Below are 8,443 nucleotides of genomic sequence, written 5' to 3'. Positions count from 1 at the left end.
TCCACCAGCGTACAAACCACACCAAACAGTGCATTTTTCGGGATGCATGGGCAGTTCTTGAACGGCTTCTGGTTGCTCTTCACTCCAAATGCGGCAATTTTGCTTATTTACGAAGCCATTCAACCAGAAATGAGCCTCATCGCTGAACAAAATTTGTCGATNCCTAACCTCAAAAAAATCACCCGTTAGATATGTAATTACAGTGCACTTACTTACCTATGTGTTTCACGTACAAAAATCTTACTCACACAAATACACAAAATTGAAAGCTTTTAGTAACAAATATGAATACCACATACATATACACACATACACATATTTATTAAATATAGACTAAGTAACGTAGTTAGCTTGTAAGTTAGCATTAAAATGAATTATGGAAATGTTAAAGCTATTACTAGAAAACACAAACATTTGTAGGTTATCATTTACGTTCACCAATAATTGGCTGCATTAGATAAATTAAATTTAATTTAAACTATTCCCCACTAAGTGTATAAACGAAATTATCTACAGGGTTATTTTAAAATATTTAATTAAAATGATTGTTAACCTACTTGAAATAATGTATTATTAAATAAATAGTTTGATTAACTGAGTTTTTTATACTTTGTTACAAAATATATTTTCTATAGCTTTAAGGAACAACTTTGATTGTATAAGCCCTTAAGTTGTTTCTTAGCCCATATATTGGCGATAATTTTTATATTCGTTTTTTTTCATTTTTCGTCAGGCCCTCAGTTTTAATACTGCAACAGTAGCGATGCCCTTAACCTTCCCTTTAACATGCTGTCTCACAGACCGAGCACATTATAAAAGCTTTCTGTACAACAGAGTTAAGCTTTTTGAACTTTATTTCTGTGTACATCTTTCGGTTGATCAGTGGTGTGGTTGATGCCGTTGTGGTTTTATGATTCGGTCTGTGAGACCGATGCACATATATTACAGGCCTTTCTTGTGGTGGTATTTACCTAGAAATTTGTTGCACATTCTCTATTTGGCGGATTGTTGATTTGCGCTAATATCATACTGACATAAGAAATATCGTGTACGTTTATTTGTGCTGGCTACAGTGATCTGTGTTTGTTCTACGAGCCGCCCGGCAATGCTTCGACGGGAAATTATTCCCCCCAAATCCCATTGAAAATTGGAAGCTTCTGCGTTATATAAGAATATGGTCCTTTGTGACCACGGTAAACAAAATTTTAATTTTATAGCAGAAAACAATTAATTAAAAAAAAAATTGGCTGATCGGAACCAAGGCAAGTGTGAAAATCGGATTAAAAATTTGGGTTAATGTGAGTAAATTAATATTGTCTGCACTTCGTTTGGAGGGAACGATGTTAGTAACCGTATTGTAAAATTAATGTTAGTAATGGGAGGTTAAGCAAAAGTTATGGTTTGATTATGCATACTTCGCGTAAGTTCGCATAAACACCAAAATTTCATTTTGTATGTACTCCATTACCCAGAAATTATAAGAATTTGTAATAACTTAGCGATCTGTTGAGTTTAGATTTTGCTTCACATTTGCTTAAGATATGTGGAAAATACACTGGCGGTCATTAGAATACACTCGCCTAACTTTTTATTCAGAATCTTTAGAAAAATTTCTATGCGCTTTTGTTGCCCATTCAATTTTAAGATAATAAAGTGCATTCTCCTCCGATTTGTGGCGTGCGCCTTGATGTTGTCACACAAAGCGGAGGGACCTACAGTTTTACGCCAACTCCGAACGGTGATTGTATTTTTATGAGAAGCTATTTTTCATGGCAGAAATACAATCGGAGGTTTGCCATTGCCTGCCGAGGGACGCCCGCTGTTAAGAAAAAACCTTTTTTCTATATTTTTTTCGATGTTGCTTTGACCAGGGTTTGAACCCAAGCGTTGCGGAGTGGAAGCGCGCACTGCTAACCACTACACCACAGCGGCCGAGTATGTATGTAACTAGTTGGCATTATTTGAAGCTAACAGCCAACATTCCACTAATTGCTAACATCAATGGGGCATTAGCGGACGTCAATTACTAAACGACCTTTTTAATATACTTCAAGCACAGAATTTTGGTAATTTGAGTTCATTATAAAGAAACAATAAAACAGCAAAATGGCAATGAAAGCGTTCTTCATGTCTGGCATTTGACACCTTCAACTAGCACTAAGTTCATATGCTGTCAGATGCTCTGCGACTTGAAAGATTGAGCCTTTTGTAATGGAGTGAAGAGTAAATAACAAAATAACATTACGTAATTGGATGAGTGGCAAAGGAAAGTAAAAAATTGGGTGAAGTCTTAAAGAGATTCGGTTTCGAGTCCTCGAGCAGCGGACTTTTTTCTTTTTTTCAATAAAAATATTTTTTTAATTTTTTTATTTGATTTAATTGTTCTCTTTTTTTAGGAACTTATTTATTTTTACTTTTATTTATTCGTACGTTTTTATTAAATTTTCTTTGAATCTTCATATTATATTTTTTTCAGCAAAAAAAAACTGCTTACCTACATTCATGATGAAAAGCTCTTTTGACGGAAAGTGGTTTATAAATTATTTTTTTCTTTTTTGATTTCATTTATTTGTAAATTTTTAGAAAAGAGTTTTTTTATTAACTTTTCCTTTAATATTCAGACTTAATTGTTAACAAAAATTTAACCTTCATTGTTTTAGTTATAAATTCTGTCCTTTCTTTAAAATTTATATTTTCTTTCTTTTTATTTAATTTTATTTTAACGTTTTGATTATGCATATTGTTTAAAAAAAATCATTTTTTTTTTATTTTAATTTTTTGAAAAAGATTATTTTAATTAACTTTTCCATTAATAGTCTGTTTTTATTGTTAAAACACAATATTTTTTTTAATTTCATATAATCTCTCTTCAAATATTTTTTTATTTTTCAATTTAATTTTCCCATGTTTTTAGTTTTTATTGTTTTAAAAAGAAAAACATATATATGTATACTGATCCGAATTTCATTAAATTTTTATAAAACTTATTTCTTAAAGAGAAATAGAGTAACGTCCTCGTTAGCAGACTTTCATTAGTCTTCCGAAAGACCAAAAGAGATTTCCAGATAGTTGCCAGAATTGACAATTTTGTTACGAAGGACTTTTCCTGCAAGTGTAAGCGGAGGATATGAATATTAGTAGTTTAGAAAAATGTTTTGTGGTATCATACACTTTTACTTTATTTTATTTTTACTTAATTTCGGTTATAATTTTTACATTCATTATACTCGAAAAATTTTCATTTAAAACTTTCCGGCAAAAATAATTTCATATTTTGCCACTTCCATGATTTTTTTGGAAATGAATACTAAACATTTTATTTTATTGCTTCCCTAGTAATATTTAGGTGTTCAAAAGCCCATTTCGCACTTAATTTGTGGAGAAGAAGTGTCCGCATATATTCATGCAAATTTATAAATTTGTGCAATTTTAAACATGTACACATTGATTGCCTACAATTTTGTTTTACAAATACAATATACAAATACATACATCGTTTCATACAAAATTTTCCATAATTACATTTACAGAATAGAGCACCTAATTTACATATTAACTAACTAAATATGTATGCATAACAAAGTCAATTGAATACAATTATATATGTAGCATTGTTCATATGAATTTATAAAATAACTAAATTTAGATGTATTCAATAAATCTGTATTCAATAAATAAGTAAATAAATTAACAACAATGTTTTCAATAAAATGAAAATTAAATCAAAAGAGTGCAATCAAGAACATATAAATATACCAAGTTGCAGCAACCGCCAACATGGCAAAATAACAATTAAATTCATTGTTCACATACACATGCTACTACAAAAATCTCCCTTCAGGGAAAGCTGCTAGTTCACGCCCTATCCTTTTTCAATGTTAACCGTCTGGTGTTTTTAACATGGCCGTGTCATACTTGTTTGGGGTCAGGTGGTGGGTGAAGTACGAGAGTAGCAGGGCTTCTAGTGCCTTCGCTACCGGGGAAAGGACCGTTATCGGGCGATATGAGTCTCGTTTGTTGGCGGGTTTCCCCGGATTCAGCATTGGGACCACTCTCCCTGATTTCCATACGTCAGGAATGATGATAGTGGCCATTGACAGATTGATTACCTCCAATAAGTATACTACTCCCGCGGGCCCTAAATATTTCAGCATCAACATACAGACTCCATCGAGTTCAATGGCTTTGGCGGCTTTCACCTTCTCGATGGCTCCTTGTGAAAATAAATGGTGCACTGTTTTTTGGCAGTTTGTGAAGACTCCTGGTCACTCATTCATTTGGGCTTGTCTACCGAAATAGCTCCGGAAAGGTTCATCCTTCGACTGAAATTTCCGCACTGTCGTCGCACTTCGTCGAGTTGGACATGGACCTCACTGTTGACCAGAGCTTACTCACATCAGAGGCGAAGTTACAGGACTTCAAGGGCTATTCCCACTTTCTCCGCTTGTGTTGATTTACTAGTTGCCGAATCTCCAAAATAAGGTACTTCAGGCGAGGATCCCCGGGATCGACCTGGCGTAGGTGGTCACACACATTTGATAGTACAGCTGCTTCAGCCGGTAAATTTGGGTGAACTTTCGCGATGCGTCCGGATGGTATGAAGCGAGCCGCTGCGGCATTGACTACCTTGCGGAACTGGCATTCGCCAGCATGTACGTGTTAGGGTGTGGGAAGGGCGGCGAAGCTGCTCTCGGTAACTTCCGCGAAGCCATTCTTTTGTTAAAGTTGGTTCGTTGGTCCGCGGGTCAAGGTCGGGTGGTCTTATTGCTCATTTATAAATTTGAAATCGCTACTTCAACAACTCAAGTCTAGCAGCGAACGTCCTTACCTAGCGCTTATAGGGCACAGGCTGCAACGCAATCGCTTACGCCGTTGACCATTCCCTATATACAACTTGGAATTACGTGTACCCACAATAATTGGCAGAACTGTTGCAGAAAGCCTCAGTAACGAGTATAGTGGGAGTATCGATGAAATACTGCAGGCTGAATGGCAGTGTGACAAAATCAGTTATTATTTTGATGTCCTGTGAAATGATTTTCCGCCAGCCCTTGTCAAATTAGATTTCGGAATTGTGCCATTTTCAGTGTAATTTTTTTTTTTTTGTTGAGAGTCTCAAATTACAGTAATTTTGTTTTTCGGGAGGCAACCTAATGCATACATAGAGAGATTTGTGCATGTGTGAGTGCACGTGTACGACCACAAGCACTAGATATAGTTTGTTCCCTGTCATGGCATTTTCATTGTAATTGTAAATAAATAATTAACTACACGATTCGATAGCAAATTTCGGTTAACCGCTGACTTTCGCACTGTTTACCACGAAAGCATGCGAAATGTATTTTTTTCTGAATTTAGGGCATCGAAATTGCTGTAAATTAGAGTGGGCGCACCAGGGCGTATGAGTAACCCCGTATTATTATTGCATGTTAGTTGAACGTGCATTCGAATTTATAGCGCTTTTTTTAGTTTGTGGATTTTAATTCCGCGGTGACCTAGAGGAATTTGCTGCTGCCGCATTCTAAATATGATTAATTTTGCACATTTGAAAATTTGTAAAATCTGTCACGCGCACACTTTTGGTTAACTATTACGCTAATTAATTAAGAGATTTCGTTTTGACATATTAATTCGTGTACGTCTAAATAGCCATTAGGCAAATTGTTTACAAATGCGAAAAAACAAATTTATTATTTGCATGTGAGATAATTATTTTGTAGTAAAAGTTCGAAAAACAGTATGCTTTTTTATGTTATCTAATTTGAGATTTGGGAAAATTATGTGAATGTAAGAGCTTAGCCGCTGTTAAAGTGCTGATTTCAATAAAGGGTTCAAAAATTGATAATTTGTTTCACCCTAAGGTTAGCAATATTTTAAAATTTACGACAACAAAACTTTTTAAATAATTTTTAATCATATTTTTCAAAATTCGAAGTCCTTTAAAAAAAATCCGACGTCAGAGAAAACACGAACAACGCAGTTGTATTATTTTTGGCCCCTAGTTTCACGAATAGCAAAAAAAAAATTCATCAGAAATAGATTTCGAATTTGCAACATCAAATTGATTTTCCATTTTTTCCAGTTGCTTTGGGTTATGTAATCTAATCCAGTTCCCCTTGTATTGCTCGCCAAAATGGCTTTAAAAAATTCGGGTAGGATCAAGCTTAATTTTCCCTAATTTTCACATCTAAAATTCTGTACATACTGCAATACCCACCTCAGGGAATCTTCTTACTTCAATAATTGCTTTTAGTTCTGAAAGTAAGTAGTAATTATTCATACGAATAACACTAGCCGATTCTTCAATTATAATCAACATTGCCGTTGCAGCTCCTCTATGTTACTCATACGCCCCGTAGTTTAGTGCCCAACTAAATGAAATGAAATATTCAAGCAAAAATAGTACACACAAACATATGTCAACCAAATCAAACTAAAACCAAAAAACTAATTTCACCACATAAAATAAAAACTGTATTAATAAGCATTAAGTAGTAGTTAAATCAAAACCTATAAAATTTATTAATTACTTATATTCATAAAAAAAATTCGAAATGTACACAAATCAAAACTGCAAAATAGGTTAAGTGAATAATTAAAATTTCTAACACCAAAATTAAAAGCCAATTATTTAATTGAAAAACGTTGCAAAAAAAATTAAGCAAATGAATGAAATACATATATATAGATATATATGTAAGTTAATGTTGAACAGTGTAAGTATGTAAGTGATTACAATATTATATGATATTCATATAATGTCTAGGGAATTGTTAAGAATAATGGCTAAACACAGAAAGTAACTTAAGGCAAAATGTAGTACTAATGACCAAACAAAATGCAAAATAGCAGTAAATAAATAATTACAAAAGTAAGAACGGAAAAAATTCAAATGAAGTTTTCTTTATGGCAATTACGTGTGCGCGTGCAGCTGTATGTATGTACGTACGTGAGTAGCGAAATGAATTAGGCACTTACTTATGTATGTGACTGAAGCGATGCAATTTTCTACATTCATACATCAAACTTGCTAGAATTCTCGCAAGAGATTAGTAGCGGTAAGTATACAGTAAATCACTTGTAGAGACTAGTTGCGGGTGTCTGCCGGCTTGTGCGTGTGTTTGCGCAATTATTTATTAACTCTGTGATATAAAATATTAAGTTTACCATTTCTGTGAGCAGGTTTTTTTTTTTGCATGAGCATTTGCATGTATAATACTCACAAGGGAATACAGTGTGCTATTAATAGGTCCACAAGCTGAATTTCAAAGAAAAAGTCAGGCATGTAGGAACAAAAAAAAAAAAAAAAAACTAGTGCAGCCTTTTTACCAGCCCCACGAATAGTCTGCACTTGTACTGAAGTAAAATCCGCAGGGAAAAGCAAAAATTTATGCTGAAAATTGAAAAGGCTACGAATATGTATGAAATATGCATTTGGCCATAAATATCAGCATATGTGTATGTGTCTGTGTATATATATGTGAAAATAAAATAACGTGCAAGCTTGTAAATAATGAAATGTATTTACTATAGTTATTTGCATGCAATGCTGTCTGCATAGGTAATTAAAAAGGCGACTAAAAGCATTCGCGTGCCGCCTTTGGAAAAAATGCTTTTATGTTCTCGCATATATTTATTTAACATGGCCTACGCACAGATGCAAATATGCATTAATTTTTTGTATGGATTATGTTGTAAAATATGACTTTTTCCTATAAGCAATGCATTTTTTCAAATAGCTGGAATCACTTTTTAAGTGGAATATGCAGTTTGTTTGTATCGCGAATTAGCAAAAGTGTTCACGCCGCCCACGTCATTGCGTTATTGAAGTTATAACTAATGTGCAAATTTTAATATTTATGGTAATGGTAATGGAGATGGTAAAAGAAATGGCAACGGTGATAGTAATGGTAATGGTACTGGTAATGGTAATGGTAATGGTAATGGAAATGGAAATGGTAATTTTAATTTTAATGGTAGTGGTAATGGAAAAGATAATGGTAATGTTAATCATAATGACAATGATAATGGTAATTGCACTGGAGATTGTGATGGTAATTATAACGGTTAAGCTATTGGTAGGTAATTGTAATATAATCGTAACGGTAGTGGTAATAGTAATGGTAATGGTGACGATAGTAGTTATGATAATGATAGTGATTATGGCCCTGTAAAAATATAATTGGACTTGGCAAGCTTGAGCATGGAATGGAAGGACCAAGTCCACAAGGATGTCTCCGCACTCGATGTGAATATCTGGCGCAGCTTCACAGAAGTGAGAGAACAAGTTTGTTTGGTTTCATCATTGGTATTAACAGTATTTTATCGGCCATTTACTCACACATATTTATTGCAATCCCACTGTCGGCCTTCGTATTTAGTTGAGCTAGAAGGCCAAAGAGGCTGCAAATTTCTTCCTAATAAAAATAAATATATAGTATGT

The sequence above is a fragment of the Rhagoletis zephyria genome, unplaced genomic scaffold (assembly GCF_001687245.7).
Source record: "Rhagoletis zephyria isolate East Lansing unplaced genomic scaffold, Rhagoletis_zephyria_1.1 Rzeph_scaffold_00526, whole genome shotgun sequence".
NCBI classification, from domain to species: domain Eukaryota; kingdom Metazoa; phylum Arthropoda; class Insecta; order Diptera; family Tephritidae; genus Rhagoletis; species Rhagoletis zephyria.
The sequence above is the reverse complement of the archived record's forward strand: the minus strand, read 5'-3'. Positions refer to the sequence as shown.